Source organism: Siphateles boraxobius, unplaced genomic scaffold (assembly GCF_051911475.1).
Source record: "Siphateles boraxobius isolate OS27281-9 unplaced genomic scaffold, OSU_SipBor_1 24, whole genome shotgun sequence".
Classification (NCBI taxonomy): Eukaryota; Metazoa; Chordata; class Actinopteri; order Cypriniformes; family Leuciscidae; genus Siphateles; species Siphateles boraxobius.
Window position 1 is genome coordinate 1,120,952 of NW_027508855.1, and position 19,991 is coordinate 1,140,942.

Below are 19,991 nucleotides of genomic sequence, written 5' to 3' on the forward strand. Positions count from 1 at the left end.
AAGATTTATTGCAAACAATTGTAGAAATCCCATTACACCTCACTCCACTTCTGGAACAAAAAATAATACCAAGGTAAGAACATGCCTACTCATCATTAAAAACTTCCTTTCTTAGTTCTCAGGCTATTGTTTAAAAAAAAAAAAAAGTGCAATAAGAAAATATGTAACAATAACATTTATACAACAATACAAACACATGAATGCCAACAGATTAGAAATTGGGGCAAAACAGAAGAACAATATTAAAATACTATAAAAATTCTTAAATATATTACATATAATTCTCATGAAGGAAAATCAACAGTGCAACATGTCTCTTCATGTGGCCTGCACATCCCCGGAAACTTGGGCAGCCAGTGCGTCACGTGCAGCATTCCCTGAGGCTTCGTTGAGTGCCATTGGTTCATGGGGAGGATGGGGGTCAAGATCATCCCTGGCAATATCCTCGTCAGGATCCAGTGTGTCTCCATTGTCCAAGCACACATTGTGTAAGAATGCACATGAAGCAATAACCTGGGGTGCAAAGGTAGGTTTGACTTCCAGTGCCCGGAACAGAGTTGACCTCCACCTTGTTTTCATTACCCCAAAGGCACGCTCAATTATGCTGCGTGCCTTTGATTGGCGGTAATTGAAGCGTTGTTGCACTCGTCCACGTACTGGCTCTTTGTATGGTGTGAGCAGGCATATTGGGGTCTGGAGGCAGGGGTACCCACCATCACCCAGAATAATGTATCCTGGCGGGGGGTAACGTCCAGATGTGTAAAAGGAGCTGTTTTTCATCACACGCGTGTCATGGACTGACCCAAGGTAACCCACGAAGATGTCCAGGAACCTTCCATCTGCATCACATATGGCCTGCATATTGATGGAGTAAAAGCCTTTGTAGTTAAGGTAGTCTAGACGATGTAGTCCTGGTGGTTTAATCCGAATGTGTGTGCCATCTATCGCCCCTACAACGTTGTGGAATGCAGGGGTCCCCGATAGAGCCACAAATCCTTGACCCACAGCTTGCAGGTCATGTGGGAAGGAAATAGCTGTGTTTAAATTGTTCCAAATATTCTGTGCCACCTTGTGTATTACTCGAAATACTGTTGGCCTGGGGACATTGAAAACTTTTGCCACCACCCGGTAGGAGAGTCCGTGTGCCAACCAATAGGTATATATGAGGACCTCTAGTTGATTTCCCCAGCCATGATCTTGATTCCTGTCTAGAAGCCTCTGCAGGCTGTTCATGGCTGTCCTGGTCAGGCGTAGGTCCTGCTTTATTTCAGCTTCTTCATCAAACCATAAGCGCAAGATGGGCACAGTTGCATCAACTCTGCAGTACATAGGTGGACGATCAGCCTGGTGGAACAAAAAAAACCATGGGTACATGATATTGAAACCACATCACAAAATTAACACATACATGGATAAAAAATAGGGATGCACCGATATGAACATTTTGGTTGATACCGATAATTCTTTACATTTGAAAGCCGATAACCAATATACATTTTTAAGATCCAAAGTTGTTATGTTAACATTAGTTAATGCACTCTGAACTAACATGAACACACATATTTTATTAACTAACAATAACAAAGTCTATTGCTCTCTGTTAGTTCATTCATTAATAAATGAGACCTTATTGTAAAGTGTTATCAAAAAATCTATTGATTTTGTTATTGATCTAACATAAGAATAGAAAACCTAAATAATGCAAACAAATCATTGGATAGCATTGGGCTGAATATAAAAAAAAAATGCATGTGCCATAGATAAATAAAATGGAATCGCCTCCGCACGGACAAAAAATAAATTATTTTAATCAAACCATATCGTTGATAAATAAAAATGCATGCGTTTTCCTCAGATCATAGCTACAACAACATACGTTAGCTAATGTTAGCCGGTTGCTAATGTTTTGCTGAGCTATGGTGTCGCCGCCGGCGCCTCCGTTAAATACAATGAAAACATACGTACCATGACTTGATCCGTAAGCAGTCGTATTCGTCTGAGAAACAATCGTCTTCTTCTATGTCTTTGACTGATGGCACCCAAGCGTGCAAAGATAAAGAGAGCCCAGGCAATCGATATCACGACCTGAGACGACGGCATCTTCGTTTATGTCAACACTTGTTGCCTCTGTTGACGTAGCAGCCAGCTAGCGGCAAGGGATGATGACGCAACCAGTTATCGAGTGGTGTCTCATTTCTTAGAGGAACGTTCTCACCCCTACCCCCTTTCACTCGGTATCGAGGGGCAAGGGGAAGACGCAGACGAAGGGGTAGGGGAAGGGGAAGGGGTAAGACAGAGAAATGAGACGCAGCCTAAGTGTCTTGCTCAGGGACACATTGGTGTCTCACAGTGGATTCGAACCCCGGTCTCTCACACCAAAGGCATGTGTCTTATCCACTGCGCCATCACCACCCTTATGTTAGTTTATGTGCAAGCTGTTTTCTTGGCTTGACCACAGGCCAAAAGTCGGTCTGCCCTCTTAGAGGGCGCCCCAGCCCGAATTGGAGGCGTCTGTCAAAACCACTATCAGTTTAGAGATTACTCCCAGGTTTACACCTGTCTGATACCAGTCGACGGCCTTCCAGGGCTCCAGAGCTGTGACACAGTTCTGAGTTACCTTGAGACGTAAACGACCGGATGCCCATCCTCGACGCAGGATCCGCGTCTTGAGCCAGTGCTGTAAAGGGTGCATGCGAAGCAGACCTAAACGAAGAAATTATTAAGTTGTGAATGGACTGTGTGTTTGGCAAAATTTACCAAATTTGTCATTATAGCTATAAATGAAGCAAAGATATGGGCCTCTCAAGTATGGTCGGTGGCCATCTTTTAAAAATGTGCGTATATAAGACACAAAATGTGACCTCACTTGTGTCTTAGGATAAATTTATTTCTATGGCCCTAAGGTACTTCCATACCAAAGGGGACCTTTGCATCATGACTTGAAGTCAAAAGTCACTTTACCTCCCTACTAAGTGTCCAGGTGCAGGTTCTTTATCAGATCTGGATATGGCCTGGATCCGGCAGACTGCGGTAAACCTCGGGATTAACAGAGAGACTAACATTAGCTTAGACGCCATTCTTCTTATGATGTAATGAGTGCATCAGTATTTATGGGTCTAGATTGGGTCAGAATCAGGTCTTGTGTAAAGTTCCAAACAGCAGTACAAACAAGACAGACTGGAAGTGCAAATAAAAGGGTTATTAGTCAAATAACTGAAAATGGCCATGCTGTTTGACAGCTTACTTTAATGGACATTCAAAGTCTTGTTACAGCAGTGGGTGATTTTGACCCTGATATAATGGACCCTGTAGAGTTCTTGCCAAGGCATTTTTCTTCACAAGGTGCTGCATGTACTTTTTCATTGCTAAGCTGCAGTGTTAATTTCGTTAACGAAAAATATGACAAAAATGTTGGTTGACGACCTGTTTTTCCATGACTAACCCCTAAAATCCACTGGATCCGTCTACGGCGCGGAACGTCAGCGCCACGTTTTTGATGTGTCCCTAGCTCGGCGTCAAAGTCCACTGGAAGCGTCTCAGACGCGTTTCAGCAGCGGAGTGTTGGTGACTACTTCATTTTTCCTCAGAATCGGAGCGTTATTTATTTGTTGTTCATTTGTCCTCTTTTGGCTCAGGAGCGGACAGTTGTGCTACCTTATTGATTTTTTTTTTCAATTTTCCTCTTTGTGCTTCTACAAGGCAAGGCAAGGCAAGGCAAGGCAAGTTTATTTATATAGCACATTTCATACACAATGGTAATTCAAAGTGCTTTACATAGAAGAAATTAAAATAATCAAAAGAAATCAGAATAATTAAAACAGTTTAGAATAAAAGATAAAATACAGAAATAATCAAATGAAATCAGAATAATTAAAACATAAAATAAAATACAGTACAAACAGTCGGACGAACAGTTGCACAGTGCTCATTCAGTAAATGCACAGTTAAACAGATGTGTTTTGAGTCTGGATTTGAATGTGACTACTGTAGGAGCACATCTGATCTCTTCTGGAAGCTGGTTCCAGCTGCGGCTGGCATAGTAGCTAAAAGCGGACTCGCCATGCTTAGAGTTAACCCTTGGTATTTCTAGCCGATGTGATCCTAATGATCTGAGTGATCTGTTGGGTTTGTATTCAGTGAGCATATCTGCAATGTATTGAGGTCCTAGGCCATTGAATGATTTATATACCAGTAATAATACTTTAAAATCAATCCTAAATGTAACTGGCAGCCAGTGTAAAGACCTGAGGACTGGTGTGATGTGTTCATATTTTCTGGTTCTGCTCAGAATCCTAGCAGCAGCGTTCTGTATGAGCTGCAACTGTCTTATGGTCTTTTTGGGAAGGCCAGTGAGAAGTCCATTACAATAATCCACCCTACTGGTGATGAAAGCATGCACAAGTTTTTCTAAGTCTTGACTGGAAACAAAGCATCTAATTCTTGCAATATTTTTCAGGTGATAGTATGCTGATTTAGTTATTGCTTTGACATGACTACTGAAACTAAGGTCTGACTCCAGAGACACACCCAGATTCCTGACTTGATTTTTAGTTGTTTGACCCCTAGACTGAAGGTATGCGTTTACCTTGAGAACTTCATCTTTGTTTCCAAACGCAATGACTTCAGTTTTGTCTTTGTTTAACTGAAGAAAGTTTTGGCACATCCAATTGTTTACTTCATCAATGCATTGGCAAAGGGAGTCAATGGGGCTCTAATCGTTTGGCGATAGGGATAAGTAGAGCTGTGTGTCGTCTGCATAGCTATGGTAAGCGATTTGGTTCTTTCTCATTATTTGGCTCATTGGGAGCATGTACAGGTTGAATAGGAGTGGCGCAAGAATTGAGCCTTGAGGGACTCCGCATGTCATGGATGTCCACTCAGACTTATGGTCTCCTATACTCACATAATAACCTCTGCCTCCTAAGTATGACCTGAACCATTTTAGGACTATCCCAGAAAGCCCGACCCAGTTTTCCAGCCTGTCAAGAAGTATTTTGTGATCGACAGTGTCAAATGCAGCACTGAGGTCGAGTAGTACCAGCACTGATAATTTGCCTGTATCAGTATTAAAGGAATATCATTTATTATCTTTATGAGCGCGGTCTCTGTACTGTGGTGCGGTCGGAAACCAGATTGAAAATGGTCAAAGTATCCATTCGAGCTTAAGAATTTGTTCAGCTGATTGAAGGCAACTTTTTCAATGATCTTGCCTATGAAAGGAAGATTTGAGATCGGTCTATAGTTGTTTATTATGGTCTTATCCAGATTGCTCTTTTTCAGGAGGGGCTTGACAACAGCAGTTTTCAGGGAGGTTGGAAAACTCCCAGAGAGAAGTGAGGCATTTACCACTTCTAGGAGATCTGCTTCTAAGCTGTGTAACACATTTTTGAAAAAAGATGTGGGAAGTGCGTCAACGGCGCAGGTTGATGTTTTTAGGTGCTGTACGGTTTCTTCCAAAATTTTGCCATCAATTTCTTCGAAATCAGACATAGTGGCTACTTTCCCGTGCTGTTGTCTGATCTGCCTGACCCCAGCGCAACTCAAGGATGAGCTGATCACCTTTCTGATATTATTGATTTTCTCAGAGAAGAAGGAAGCAAACTCACTGCACTTTCTCACTGAGAGCATTTCACTGGGAATCTGGCTTGGGGGGTTTGTCAGTCTCTCTACAGTAGCAAAAAGAGTGCGCGTGTTGTTTATATTGCTGTTTATAATATTCGAGAAGAAAGTCTGTCTAGCTTTGCTTAGTTCCTTATTGAAAGCATGGATGCTGTCTTTGTAGATGTTATAATGGACTACAAGTTTTGTCTTCCGCCACATGCGCTCTGCTTTTCTGCATTGTCTTTTCATATTTTGCACTGCTGTTGAGTTTCTCCAAGGTGCTTTTTGTCTGCCACTCTTCTTCCTGACTTTCACAGGAGCAATATCATCAATTACACTCTTAACTTTTGAGTTAAAAGAATCAAGGAGAAAATCAACAGAGTCAGCAGATATGCTTGGTGTTAAAGATATAGCCTTCATAAATAGTACACTAGTGTTCTCATCTCATAAGTAAAATGCGTGGAGCACCTTTTAACACAATACCCAGATATTCGAAAGACGGGCAATTCCCAAGTGATATTTGCTTACATTGATAAACATCTTTATAAAGAGCAGCTAAACCCCCACCTCTTCTGACAGCTCTGCAGACACTCATAAAAGTAAAGTTAGGAGGGGCTGTTTCATTGAGGACTGTTGCACTGCAACTTTCTTCTAGCCAAGTTTCATTTAGCAACATAAAATCCAGGTTGTATGTGGTTATTAAGTCGTTGACTAAAAGTGATTTATTTTTAAGTGAGCGGATGTTTAAAAGTGCTAACTTAACAGTCTTACTTTTTGTCCCCACAGCAATCTTGGTATGTCGTGTAATAGGCACCAGATTAGATGGGTTTGCTGTATGGCTTTTGAAGGCCCTAGACTTTCTATCATGTAATCGAACAGCAATAGAAAAAGATACAGGCACACTGGGTTCCCGCTTGTTCTGTAAACATTTGAGAAAGTTATTGTTATCATAGCGGGGACCCGACGCATATCACTGAGAGCTGGTATCAGTTGTTTTTGGTTCACCTCGAGCCGCTGGAGGAGGGTGTGGGCCCTTGCGCTGTGGCAGAGGCCGAAGAGCTCTCACAGGGGGAGGGGGAGGGCGAGCTGGGCCCGCAGGCTTTGGTGGTTGTGGGGCCTGGCGTTTTTTGGTTGGTATCTGGGGGCTCGCAGCAAAAGAGTGGGATAGTCTAATTCCAGCATGCACCAGTTGTTCCATTTTCTCTGAGAAGCACAGAAGTGGAGATGCTGGAGAGAGTGATAATGTTTCCGGTGAGAAGGATTGTTGCTCTGGTGTTATTGGAGGCTGTAATATGCTGTCCTGGTTTCCCTGGCTGTTTTCCAGAAAGTCATCCTTGGGTGCTGTATCTTGGAGCAGTGCTGGTATGTCACAGTCTGTCTGTGGTGAGCTCTGTGGGCAGGGCTCAGCTGAGATTGTGTCCGTGAGCAGAGGTTGTTGTGGCTGAGTGGTGTTATCACTGTCCTTGTGTGATGTGTCAACCGCATGTCCATTCAGGTGCTGAAGTGAAGTCCTGTGGTCATTCATACTGTATCCAGGTGTGTGTGTGCCATTCAGGTTGAGTGGATTGGCACACATTGCAGAAGGATGACGGAGGGAGAAGTAGATATTGTCCTTTAGCACTCTTGAACCAAATTTGTTTGGGTGGTGGCCATCCTGTTGAAACAGTTGCCTCTGACTCCAGAAAAGATTGAAGTTGTCAATAAAGTTCACTCCTTTTATATTGCAGGTTTTTTGCAGCCATGTATTAAGCCCAAGCAACCGTGAAAGCCTGTTTGTTCCTCTTGCTAGGAGTGGTCCACTGATGAATGTTTGAACTTTCAGTCTTTTAAGTGTTTCAAAAAGTTCATTGAAATCCTTTTTAAGAAGTTCCGACTGCTCTTTATGAATATCATTCTTCCCCACATGAATGATGAGTCGATTTGCAGTCTTATGTTTCATCAGAATGTTCCGAAGTTCCCTGTTTACATCAGATGTTGTTGCTTGTGGAAGGCAGCACGTTGTTGTATCCCTGCTATTAATGTTTCTGATTATAGAGTCGCCCACTATCAGAGTCCTGGGCCCGGCTGCGCTCTGAGCTGAGTGCCGCTGTCTGCTCGACCTTGAGCCCCAGTTAGCATCAGTGTTAACTACTGGCTGATTCAGTCTGTGTGCGATCACATTCATCAAATTTGGGGATTCCTCATTCATTAATACTTCAAATCTGTTCTCAAGATGTATAGGCGGTGGTAGGAGACCAGTGTTTGCAGTCCTTGTCAGAGCCGTATCTGGGGTAGAGGATGCTACTGCAGTAATATGTGATGCTCGTGACAATCTGATGTCTCGAGTGCCTTTGGGTCTCGCACCCTGTTCGTGCCATCGATTAGTAAAACGATCGGCTTGTTTCTCTACACTCAGTATGGCCTGTCGAGAAGCACTAGATTCATGGGACTCACCGGCTGTATGCTGAGGACGTCCATGACGAAGCTCTGTTGTGTATTCCGTCTGGTTTGTTGGTCCCGCAATTAACTTTGTTTCAAGAATTGCAATCCTTTGTAAAAGTCTGTGGCAGCTGGAGCAGCAAGTAGATTCCAGAGGAGGCATTTTCTTATCCTTATGAATGTAGGCAGTTGTGTTTTCTCTTCCCCGGAATGTAAGCTTTCAGTGGGAGGCTGGTCGAATAAAATAATTCTGCTTTTTTTTTTTTTTGTAGTAATCCAAGCGTTTGAGCACTGTGCTGATTTGCTGAAGTTAAAATTAGGTGATAAAAGGAGATAAAATATAGAAATATAAAAGCGATAGAGCAAAGCGCGGAGCAGTAAGCGAGAGCGTCCGAACAGTAGCTGAGCAGGAAGTCAAGTCAATAAAACTACAAGTCAATAAAACTACAAGGTGTTTTATTTTGAAAATCGACCGGATCCTCTATGCCGTTCTGTGTCTGACTTCCTGCCCGGTACGATGTTTGACACGGCAAGCGGCGAAAATAGACCTGCTACCTATTCTCTGTGGAGCGGAGATAAACTTGTAGTTGAGCCACTGTAGGCACATGGAATATTTAAACATTTTCTTTAATGACTTTCTGGGCCGTCAAGTTTCATTCCCTTAGGCAGCCTATGTAGCAGTGATCCACCTCTCAGATTTAATCAAAAATATCTTCATTGGTGTTCCGAAGATGAACGAAGGTCTTACGGGGTTGGTACAGCATGGGGGTGAGTAATTAATGACTTAATTTTCATTTTTGGGTGAACTACCCCTATAAGAGCATTGACTATAATGGGCGTGATTAGCTCCGGCATCCGCGCCGTAGACGGATCCAGTGGATTTTAGGGGTAAGACAAGACGATGAGAGACAACACGCACGTCATTAAACGATAATTGTAACCCAACACATATATCAACACATATCTAATATCAACACATGCAATATCAGTGACGAAAAAAGACGAGACTGAAATGTGTTAAAAAAAATAAAAACTTGAACAAAATCACTTGTTTTTGTCATATAAAGGAGACGACAAAACATTGACTGTTTTTACGAGCTTCATGCTTAGAGTTGCCAGATTTCAATTATTTAAACCCTCAGTCAGAGCTTTTCTTTTAAAAGAACACGTTTTTTACCCAGTCTTTTCAATAGTATCTGGCAACCATGCGTGCGTGCTCTCTCTACACTGCTCAAGAAGCACGGATGATCTGAAAACACAGACAAGATGGTGTTGAAAATCTTCATTTGAGATTTTCTACTTAAATTAAAGTGTCATTCAGTCAGTCTGCGTTCGCTTGCGCTGTTTGTGGGACTAAATCGGCGATCAAAATGCAGGCTGATATCCAGCTGCGTTTTTAATGTTGATCATATTATAAGAGCAAGAATGCAATGTTTCCTGAATATGTTCGACCAGTCGAACCACGAACGCGTGCTATGTGAGCTGAACTGTGGCTATCGACTAGCACGTAGCACGGCGTTCGTGGTTCGACTGTTCGAGACTGTTTTCCAAAGATGGCTCCTGCCTGTATACGAGAAGTGTACTGTCTTTATAAAGTATCTCCTTATTAAACTGTCTGTACACTTACAAAGTTCTCAATGCTTCGGTTTGCAGGTAGGGACCCTAATTATGCTTCTGTGTTAGTGTGGAGCTATTTTGAGGCTTGTTAGTGGTATTAACTAGCGATTTTTATTTTAACTTATTCTATGCCCTATATACTAACGTTAGCGTTATAAGCTAATCTGTGGTAAAAATGAAATTAAAGATAAAACTGGGTACATTTGATTATCATGAAAACGCATCCCAGAGAACGGTCGACTCGGTACCCATGTGTTATTTACCCCTAGGTTCATTTTTGTCCGGAATTGTCCTTTAAATCATAATATAAGTCATTCCACAATGTATAGGATATATTCCTGTGTGTATGTATGTTCCCCACCTCATATTAGCCTAGTTCCCTTTCGAACGGTCACTTCGTATTGCGTAGCTATACGCAGTGGGGAAACTCCCTTTCCTCGATTTACTGAAGCCTTCATCTAAAGCGCATTTGCAGCTACACAGCTAGAACATGAGCGTCAGGCTCGCTCATAGGCTGCGCTGCGGCAACTGCACATCCAATGGCGCGGGCGCCTCTGACGTGCGACCAATGAGATCACTCTGCATCATACACGTCAGAGCCCGCAAAGGGGGCGTGACCTGAGTCTATAATAGTCCCCGAATTCGCCATTATAGCAGATTTTACTCCTTCAGCGACAAACTTCACGTCTCTGACCATTATTGAGCCTTCGCCGTCAAACAAGCCTTCAGCCTTAGTATATTCAAGCATACGAATGTATCTCTACCATGTATCTTCCAGACATATCTTTCTTGGTACCGAATTAAACCTCTCAGTTTGCCTTAGCTAAATATATATAGTAGATTACGATAAAATGTATTATACTATGTTTACCATTCTTTGGAGTAGAAATGACGAATTCTGACTCCATCATAAACCATGCAAATTAGGCTGTCAGAAGGAGACAAAGAAAGTCTCTCCTGCTAAAAGTTTGCTGAGTGTTATTGTTCAGTTCTCCCTGAATAGGTGTGGGTTGAACTTTCCTTAAAGGACGATGACGGTGGCTTATCCTGGTTCTTCTTGTTCGGCTTCTCTCTAATCTCTTTTTCTTAGTTTTTGCCTTAGGCTTCTTGCTTTGTTTTAGTCTTTTGCGCATTCATTTTCTATCTCCGAGTGAATTGGACTTAGCCTGAATTTCCACCAACTTCGCTTTCAAGTAAACTTTTAAACTTCCCGCGAACTTCTCTCTTATCTCTCTCTCTCTCTCTCTCTCTCTCTCTCTCTCTCTGTCTCTCTCTCTCTCTCTCTCTCTCTCTCTCTCTCTCTCTCTACTTTCGTTATTTTGATTATATGTATTCTTTGTTTAAATGTAGTTTAAAACCCATTATACGCTTGATTGTCTCTGTCTCCTGCTCACCTAACAAAGTCTCTTAAATGTGTGATCTTAAGCTACAAGCTTTATATTGTTGAGTACTTTAGTTATGGAACAGAAAAGTTTTTCTTCCTGATCAGAAGAATAACCTTTCTTGAGAGTTTATAAGAAGAATAATCCTTCTTGAGAATTGATAAGAAGATCGTACGGTCGATCTGGTGGACGAACAGATTATTCGATGTGAAATTAATTCTGTTAAGGGTTATTCTGAAAATTTATCTATAGCCTATCTGTATATTTCATAATTAATTTTAATTCGTTGTAATTAATTATCTATATATAGAGCTACAAATACATGGGCTATGTATTTCCTTTTTGGGCAATTTAAAATATGTATGCAATACTCGGTCCTAACCATGATTAATTATTAAATATATATTCCCTTCTTTGAGCTAATTCTCTACATTTTTTAACAAAGGTGCGCAGAGAGACGAATCCTTTCGTTCTTATGCTCTGTATCAGATGTTCTCTGCTTTCTGCAGGAACTATTAGATAAAGGTAGAGCCTTTTCAACAGTAAAAGTTCATCACAGCTTGTCATGTAGGGCTGGATTCAGAAACAATAAGCCAGCACCCCTTAATACAGTATGACGATTTATGAGGGGGCGGGACGGTTACTTCCGGTCACTAAGTTTCTGATCTCATCCTGGGATTTATCTGTGGTTCTGGACGCGCTATTCCGGCCCCCTATTGAACCATTAAAGAGTATTGATTTACAGCGTATTTCTTTAAAGACAGATTTATTGCTTGCTCTCACTAGTCAAGTCAAGTCACCTTCATTTATATAACGCTTTTAACAATATAGATTGTTTCAAAGCAGCTTTACAGTTGTAGCAAGGTGGAATAACTCCACCTATTAGGAGATCGTGCGCATGCGTGTGGCTTATTGGCTGCCCATGTATGGAGTATAAAAGAAGTTGGCTTTGGCGACCGGATATGCGTCTTGGTACTGCGTGATGTCACGTCATCTGTTGCCACCGACGGTTCAAACTGTTCGTGTCTGCGGTGCGCTCGCTGCCTACTTGTCACAGGTATGTTCAGCCATGTCATAAATGAGTGTTGACCCTGTTTAGCTGCTATCCGTTTTATTCACAGTGAAATATTTATAGCATGTCATTTACAGCGATTATGTTTATAATGGAGTGGCTGTATTCCTGCATGGTGTGCGACCATGAATGGTTTGGTTACATTGACCATCCCGCGGTATGTATAATTATAGCTTTGTTGATTTTAGTAATGTTATTCTCTTTAACATATTGCTATGCTCTGCAAGTTTATCTGCAGATCTGAGGGTTCTCCCTGCCTACTTAATGGGATTGAGCGTCAATATTAACTAGTGAAGCGGCTAAGTGTGACTATTTTGCTGTTTTGCCTCTGTCTAGTTTTTATAGTAATGTTGAACTGTGTGCACGTTGGTGCTGTATCGTCATGCGCCTCGGTCGAGGCTGGTGCGGCATTGGTTGGCTGGTCTGTCTTCACCAGCTGCCGCCTGCATGATCTTCTGATTGTGCATTAGTACATGGAGTTTCTTTATGAATTTTTGTTATGGTGCATTATTCACTCTGGGCATTGTAATGTAGGCTATAACGGCTGAGTGAAATGTGTTTTTTTTTTTTTACTGTTCTCCCTTACGAGAATAGTTATTTGTATGTTTCTTTTTGTGGTTTCTTGTTACTGTTGTACATTTACATTGTGTTATTTTCTTTGCAGGAGCTGGAGGTTTCCGGAGAGGGAGGGCTAGCTGGTATCGTGTGTGGTGATTTACACCTAGGCTGTGTTTTCTTGCATCCAATCTTCACGTGTGTGTGTGGGGGGCGCGTGTATGGGGCTCCTGTTAATTTGGCAGCTAGCCTGTACCTCCAGGAACCTCCACTGCTGGTCCATTAGTTAAATTTAGATATAGGTTTGTTGTAATGTGTTTCTGATGCAAACTGTGTGAACGTTACTGTAAAATTGATTCTGAGAATCTTGTGATTTTTTACTATTTATTATGAAGTGCTGATGAGAGAAATAAAAAGTCTATTTTTCTACATGTTGCCCCACGTCTCTTTACCCACGTCCTAGATGACGAACCTGTGCGCCCTTAGGGCGGTTAGTCCCCAGTATTCTGGGGGGCGTAGACGACCGTTGTTGCCATTATAGGAGCTTTTATTTTGCTCTTAGAGGAAACAGTGGCTCCCTCCACTCCCGCTTTGCCACATTTTTGGCGTATAGTCGGCAGGGTGTCTATGTTTGGGCGGAGACGTGGGTGTATTTAAAAGAAAAAAATGTATATAATTATAGGTGTTTCTCATCTGTCCTTTTCTATTTTTTTTTATTCTGAGGCAAAACAGCAGCGTAGGTGGTTTGAACTGGATTTCCTCTGTCGGCTGGCTTCCCTCTACGGTTGGTAAGTTGAGTGTTATGGAGTAAGAATTACAACATTTTAGAGGGAGAGGCACGGGAGGAGATTCGGTATCATTCTACTGTCGTGTAGCCGTCATGGCTGGAGGACTTGTAACAAGTGTCTCCATGTCTTTTTATTGTAGCCGTCATGGCAGGGGTACCTGTAATCAGTATCTCTTTTTTTTTTTTCCGTGTAGCCGTCATGGCTGGAGGACTTGTAACAAGTGACTCCATGGTTCTAGTCGTGTAGCCGTCATGGCTGGAGGACTTGTAACGAGTGACTCCATGGTTCTCGTCGTGTAGCCGTCATGGCTGGAGGACTTGTAACGAGTGACTCCATGGTTCTCGTTATGTAGCCGTCATGGCAGGTGTACCTGTAATCATTATCTCCATGTCTTTTTCGTGTAGCCGTCATGGCTGGAGGACTTGTAACGAGTGACTCCATGTTTCTCGTCGTGTAGCCGTCATGGCTGAAGGACTTGTAACGAGTGACTCCATGGTTCTCGTTGTGTAGCCGTCATGGCAGGGGTACCTGTAATTAGTATCTCCATGCCTTTTTCGTGTAGCCGTCATGGCTGGAGGACTTGTAACAAGTGACTCCATGTTTCTCGTCATGTAGCCGTCATGGCTGGAGGCTTTGCAACAAGTGTCTCTATGTTTCTCGTTGTGTAGCCGTCATGGCAGGGGTACCTGTAATCAGTATCTCCATTTTATGTTTTGTCATGTAGCCATTATGGCTGGAGGCCTTGTAGCAACTGCCTCCCTCATGTTTGTTATGTGTAGCCGTCATGGCTGGGGACTGGCAATGAGTGTCATCTGCTGGTGTATTTTCCAGGATGACTCGGTTTCCTTTTTTTTTTTTAAGTGTGGGATGATTGCTGAGATTTGTCCATCGTCGGGGCGACGATGTGTAATGGGGGGGGTAGATGTAGCAAGGTGGAATAACTCCACCTATTGGGAGATCGTGCGCATGCGTGTGGCTTATTGGCTGCCCTTGTATGGAGTATAAAAGAAGTGGGCTTTGGCGACCGGATATGCGTCTTGTTATTGCCGTGATGTCACGTCATCTGTTGCCAGCGACGGTTCAAACTGTTCGTGTCTGCGGTGCGCTCGCTGCCTACTTGTCACAGGTATGTTCAGCCATGTCATAAATGAGTGTTGACCCTGTTTAGCTGCTATCCGTTTTATTCACAGTGAAATATTTATAGGATGTCATTTACAGTGATTATGTTTATAATGGAGTGGCTGTATTCCTGCATGGTGTGCGACCATGAATGGTTTGGTTACATTGACCATCCCGCGGTATGTATAATTATAGCTTTGTTGATTTTAGTAATGTTATTCTCTTTAACATATTGCTATGCTCTGCAGGTTTATCTGCAGTTCTGAGGGTTCTCCCTGCCTACTTAATGGGATTGAGCGTCAATATTAACTAGTGAAGCGGCTAACTGTGACTATGTTGCTGTTTTGCCTCTGTCTAGTTTTTATAGTAACGTTGAACTGTGTGCACGTTGGTGCTGTATCGTCATGCGCCTCGGTCGAGGCTGGTGCGGCTTTGGTTGGCTGGTCTGTCTTCACCAGCTGCCGCCTGCTTGATATTCTGATTGTGCATTAGTACATGGAGTTTCTTTATGAATGTTTGTTATGGTGCATTATTCACTCTGGGCATTGTAATGTAGGCTATAACGGCTGAGTGAAATGTGTTTTTTTTTAAACTGTTCTCCCTTACGAGAACAGTTATTTGTATGTTTCTTTTTGTGGTTTCTTGTTACTGTTGTACATTTACATTGTGTTATTTTCTTTGCAGGAGCTGGAGGTTTCCGGAGAGGGAGGGCTAGCTGGTATCGTGTGTGGTGATTTACACCTAGGCTGTGTTTTCTTGCATCCAATCTTCACATGTGTGTGTGGGGGGCCGCGTGTATGGGGCTCCTGTTAATTTGGCAGCTAGCCTGTACCTCCTGGAACCTCCACTGCTGGTCCATTAGTTAAATTTAGATATAGGTTTGTTGTAATGTGTTTCTGATGCAAACTGCGTGAACGTTACTGTAAAATTGATTCTGAGAATCTTGTGATTTTTTTTTTTATTATGAAGTACTGATGAGAGAAATAAAAAGTCTATTTTTCTACATGTTGCCCCACGTCTCTTTACCCACGTCCTAGATGACGAACCTGTGCGCCCTTAGGGCGGTTAGTCCCCAGTATTCTGGGGTGGCGTAGTCGACCGTTGTTGCCATTATAGGAGCTTTTATTTTGCTCTTAGAGGAGACAGTTGCTCCCTCCACTCCCGCTTTGCCACACAGTGATAATAGGACATTAAAGTAACAGATATTGTTTTGGCTTTACAGCAGCTCTAGAATAAAGTTATTGTCCAGCTAAAGTTAGTTTTGATTGATTCACTTCCGTTGCAATGATCATAAGTTATTAACTTAGGGGCTGCGAACACAACACCGTTCTAACAGAAAACCCTTAATGCGCTCCGGCCGCTCATTTGCACAATTGCCTTGAAAAATGTATAATGCAGATTTTTTTTTTTTTTTTTTATAGCTTCCACGTAGTCACGTGAACCGGAATTATCCCGACAATGGTTTATCTGTACAGAGGTAAAGGGAAGGAGAAGGAGGCCTTCACAGGGGAGAGACTAGTTGACACTTCAGGACTGCATTGTCATCATTTCCAGGCGCAGGTCCTTCATCATACCTGGATACGGCCTGGATCTGGCGGACTGCGGTAAATCTTGGGATAAACGGAGAGACTAATATTACTGTAGACACCATCCTTCTTATGATGTAACAAGTACATCAGGATTCATGGGAAGTGTTCCCGATTCCGGCTGACCTAATCTATGCAGCCTAACATTGAATTATAGAAGTCTATAAGGTGTTATGTGTATGCTAGGTCAAAGAGATGTGTTTTTAGTCTAAACCATTTAGTGCTTTGTAAGTAATCAACAATATTATAGAATGTATACGATGTTTAATAGGGAGCCAATGCAGTGTTGACAGAACCGGGCTAATGTGGTCATACTTCCTGGTTCTGGTAAGAACTCTAGCTGCTGCGTTTTGGACCAGCTGTTGTTTGTTTATTAGGCATGAAGGGCAACCACCCATAGTAGCATTAGAATAATCTGGCCTTTATGTCATGAACGCCTGAACTAACTGTTCCACATTTGTCATTGAGAGCACATGACGTAATTTAGATATATTTTTAAAATGGAAAAATGTGGTTTTACACATACTAGACACGTGACTTTCAAACAAAAGATTGGTATCAAAGAGCACACCCAGGTTCCTAACCAACGATGAAGACTTGACAGACCAGCCATCAAGTGTTAGACAGTATTCTAGGTTAGTATGTGAGGAAGTTTTTTGTCCAATAATTAGAATCTCTGTTTTTTCAGAATTAAGTAGTAGGAAATTACTAGTCATCCAGTTTTTTATATTAGCTATGCGTTCTGCTAATTTTGTGAATTGGTAAGTTGTGTCAGGGCATGAAGAAATATAGAGCTGAGTATTATCAGCATAACTGTGAAAACTAATGCCATGCTTCCTCCAGATATCTCCTTAGGGTAGCATGTACAGAGTGAACAGCAATGGTCATAGTACTGAGCCTTGTGGTACTCCATACTGAACTTTTGATCGATAAGACATCTCTTCGTTTACTGCTACAAACTGATAATGGTCAGATAAGTATGATTTAAACCATGCTAATGGAATTCCACTAATGCTAACATAGATTTCAAGTTTATTTAAAAGAATTTTATGGTCAATGGTATAGTTTTCAAGTTTATTTGAAAGAATGTTATGGTCAATGGTATCAAATGAAGCACTAAGATCGAGTAACACTAATAGAGAGATACAACCACAATCGGATGATAATAGCAAATAATTTGTGACTCTGATGAGAGCTGTCTCAGTACTATGATACGGTCTAAATCCTAACTGAAAATCCTTGCAGATACCATTTCTTTCTAAAAAGGAACATAGTTGTGAGGATACTGCCTTTTCTAGTATCTTTGACAGAAAAGGTAGATTCAAGATCAGTCTGCAATTCACTAATTCTGTAGGATCGAGTTGCGTTTTTTTAACAAGTGGTTTAATCATAGCCACTTTAAAAGTTTTTGGTACGTATCCTAATGACAAAGATGAAGAGGATCTATGTCCTCTGGAAGCATCTCTTTCAATATCTTAGTAGGTATAGGGTCTAACATACATGTTGTCGATTTAGATGATTTAATGATTAATTTTATTATAATTTTCTCCTTGATATTATCAATCTTGTAAGTAAATTAGTTCATAAAGTCATTACTGCTGTGCTGCTTAGAAACATCTGGGGCTGAAGCTTTATTTTTCTTTAATTTAGCCACTGTTTCAAATAAATACCTAGAGTTTTGCTTATTTTCTTCTAATAGGGTTGAAAAATTAGCACTTCTAGCTGCTTTTAAGCCCTCTCTTTCGATGAAATGCGAAAAAACTCTAGTTCTTATAAGCTGTCTGGGATGCTGAGGAGATGAAACTGATCAGGAATACTATTAATAAAGCGATCTTTAGTGGCAGAAGAGATAGGTCTAACGTATTTGTGACACAGAGTCGACTTTGCAGCCTTGGCTGAATAAAGTATACACAAGACTAGATAATGATCTGAGACGTCATCACTCTGCCGTAGAATTTCAACGGCATCAACATTGATTCCATGCGATAATATTAGATCCACAGTATGATTACGAAAATGAGTAGGTCCTGACACGTGTTGTTTAACTCCAATAGAGTTCAGAATGCCTTTAAATGCCAATCCCAATGCCCTTTTTCATTATTTACATGTATATTAAAATCACCAACAATTAGGAATTTATCTGCAGCCAGTACTAACTCTGATGGAAAATCAGAAAATTCTTTGATAAAGTCTTTATGGTGCCCTGGTGGCCTGTATACAGTAGCCAGCACAAATCTCAAATGTGATTTATCATTTACACTAGATAGTGTTATATTACGCACCAACACTTCAAAAGAATTATATTTAAAACTAGACTTCTCAGTAATTCTGAAGATATTACTATAAATTAAAGCAACACCTCCCCCTTTGCCTTTCAGACAGGGCTCATGTTTATAACATTAATCTTGTGGGGTGGACTCGTTTAAAGTAATTTAATCGTCTGGTTTTAGCCAGGTTTCTGTCAAACACAGCACATCTAGGTTATAATCTGTAATCAAATCATTAACAATAAGTGCTTTTGAAGTAAGGGATCGAATATTCAGCAACCCAAGCTTTATCATTTGTTCGTCCATATTATATCTACTTTTTATTTAAAAAAGCTACACTACATCAAAGAGAGGTGAGTGAATTACACGCTTTGTCTGTACATTCTCACTGTATGCGGTTTTCAATGGGAGGATCGAAAGTTACACTGAAAACTAATCCAGAGTTCTTTCCTAAAGTCAATGAGACATCAGAAGCACACCTTTTTCTACATCAGAAGAAGAGTGGTTAAGCTATCTGTGCCCGCACTTACGTGCAAAGGATGAGTTTGTTATGAAAGAGCAGTCAGCTCTTCGTCTCTTGTGCTGACAATTATAGGGGGAGATCCATTTTGTTGTATCACTCTCTCACTGTGTGGTTGTCACAGTTGTGTTTTGTTTAGTTTGTTTTCTTTGAACTTGTCTGCTTGTCATCACGTCATGTGTCATCTTCACTGTCATGATCACTTCATCTGTTTCACCTGTGTTTAGTTAATCATCATCATCAACATCATCTGTATCACCTGTCTTCTGTTAATCAGTGTCATCTGTGTTTGTATTTAAGTTCCGTCTGTTCAGTCAGTCTTGGTCCAATCGCTGCCTGTTCTGCTGTCATGTGTTATATTACTGTAACGCTGTTCAGATGTTATGGGAAGGAAGAGGTGGGAACCGGCGAACATTCAAAAATTTAATGACACCGAAGAAAACAAATACAAAATGAAGTAAAAGACAGCAGCACCTCACGGATGACTGCTGTCACATATAACAAAACAAACACAACACAAGTTCAGGCCTGTCCTCTCTCCATCTCCACTGTCGTCACTCCTCCTTTTATGCTTCCGCTCCTCCGTGAGAGATACGAGACCAGTGCATCACGCAGGTGGTGCTCATCAGTAATCACGCCACCGGCGTGTGCCGCTCTCTCATGGCCCTCTGCCTTGTCCTGCTCGCCACAGTTACCAATAAACCTTCATTTTGGAATTATATCCTCGCCTCCGTCTGCCTTCCTGCAACCATCCGTGACAGAAGATTGGAACAGCCCAAATGTACAACAGGGCTGTATTTGTCGCCATTTCTCAAGAGTACGGAATTTTTTTCTTTTGCAGAGACCTTTGTTCGATGAGCTGTCACTAGCCCCCTTGACAACAAAACCCTCAAGCTGCTTTTCTGGATCGGGGCCAATTGACGCCTCGCAGGGAGTCTGATTGACATGCGATCTGACCAATCATCATCCGCCATCCGCCATTTTGTCCGACAAAGCAGTCAGGAGAGTTTGTAGGTTAACGTTGGAGGATTTTAACTTGAAAAACAAAGTGTACTGACATCTTTCC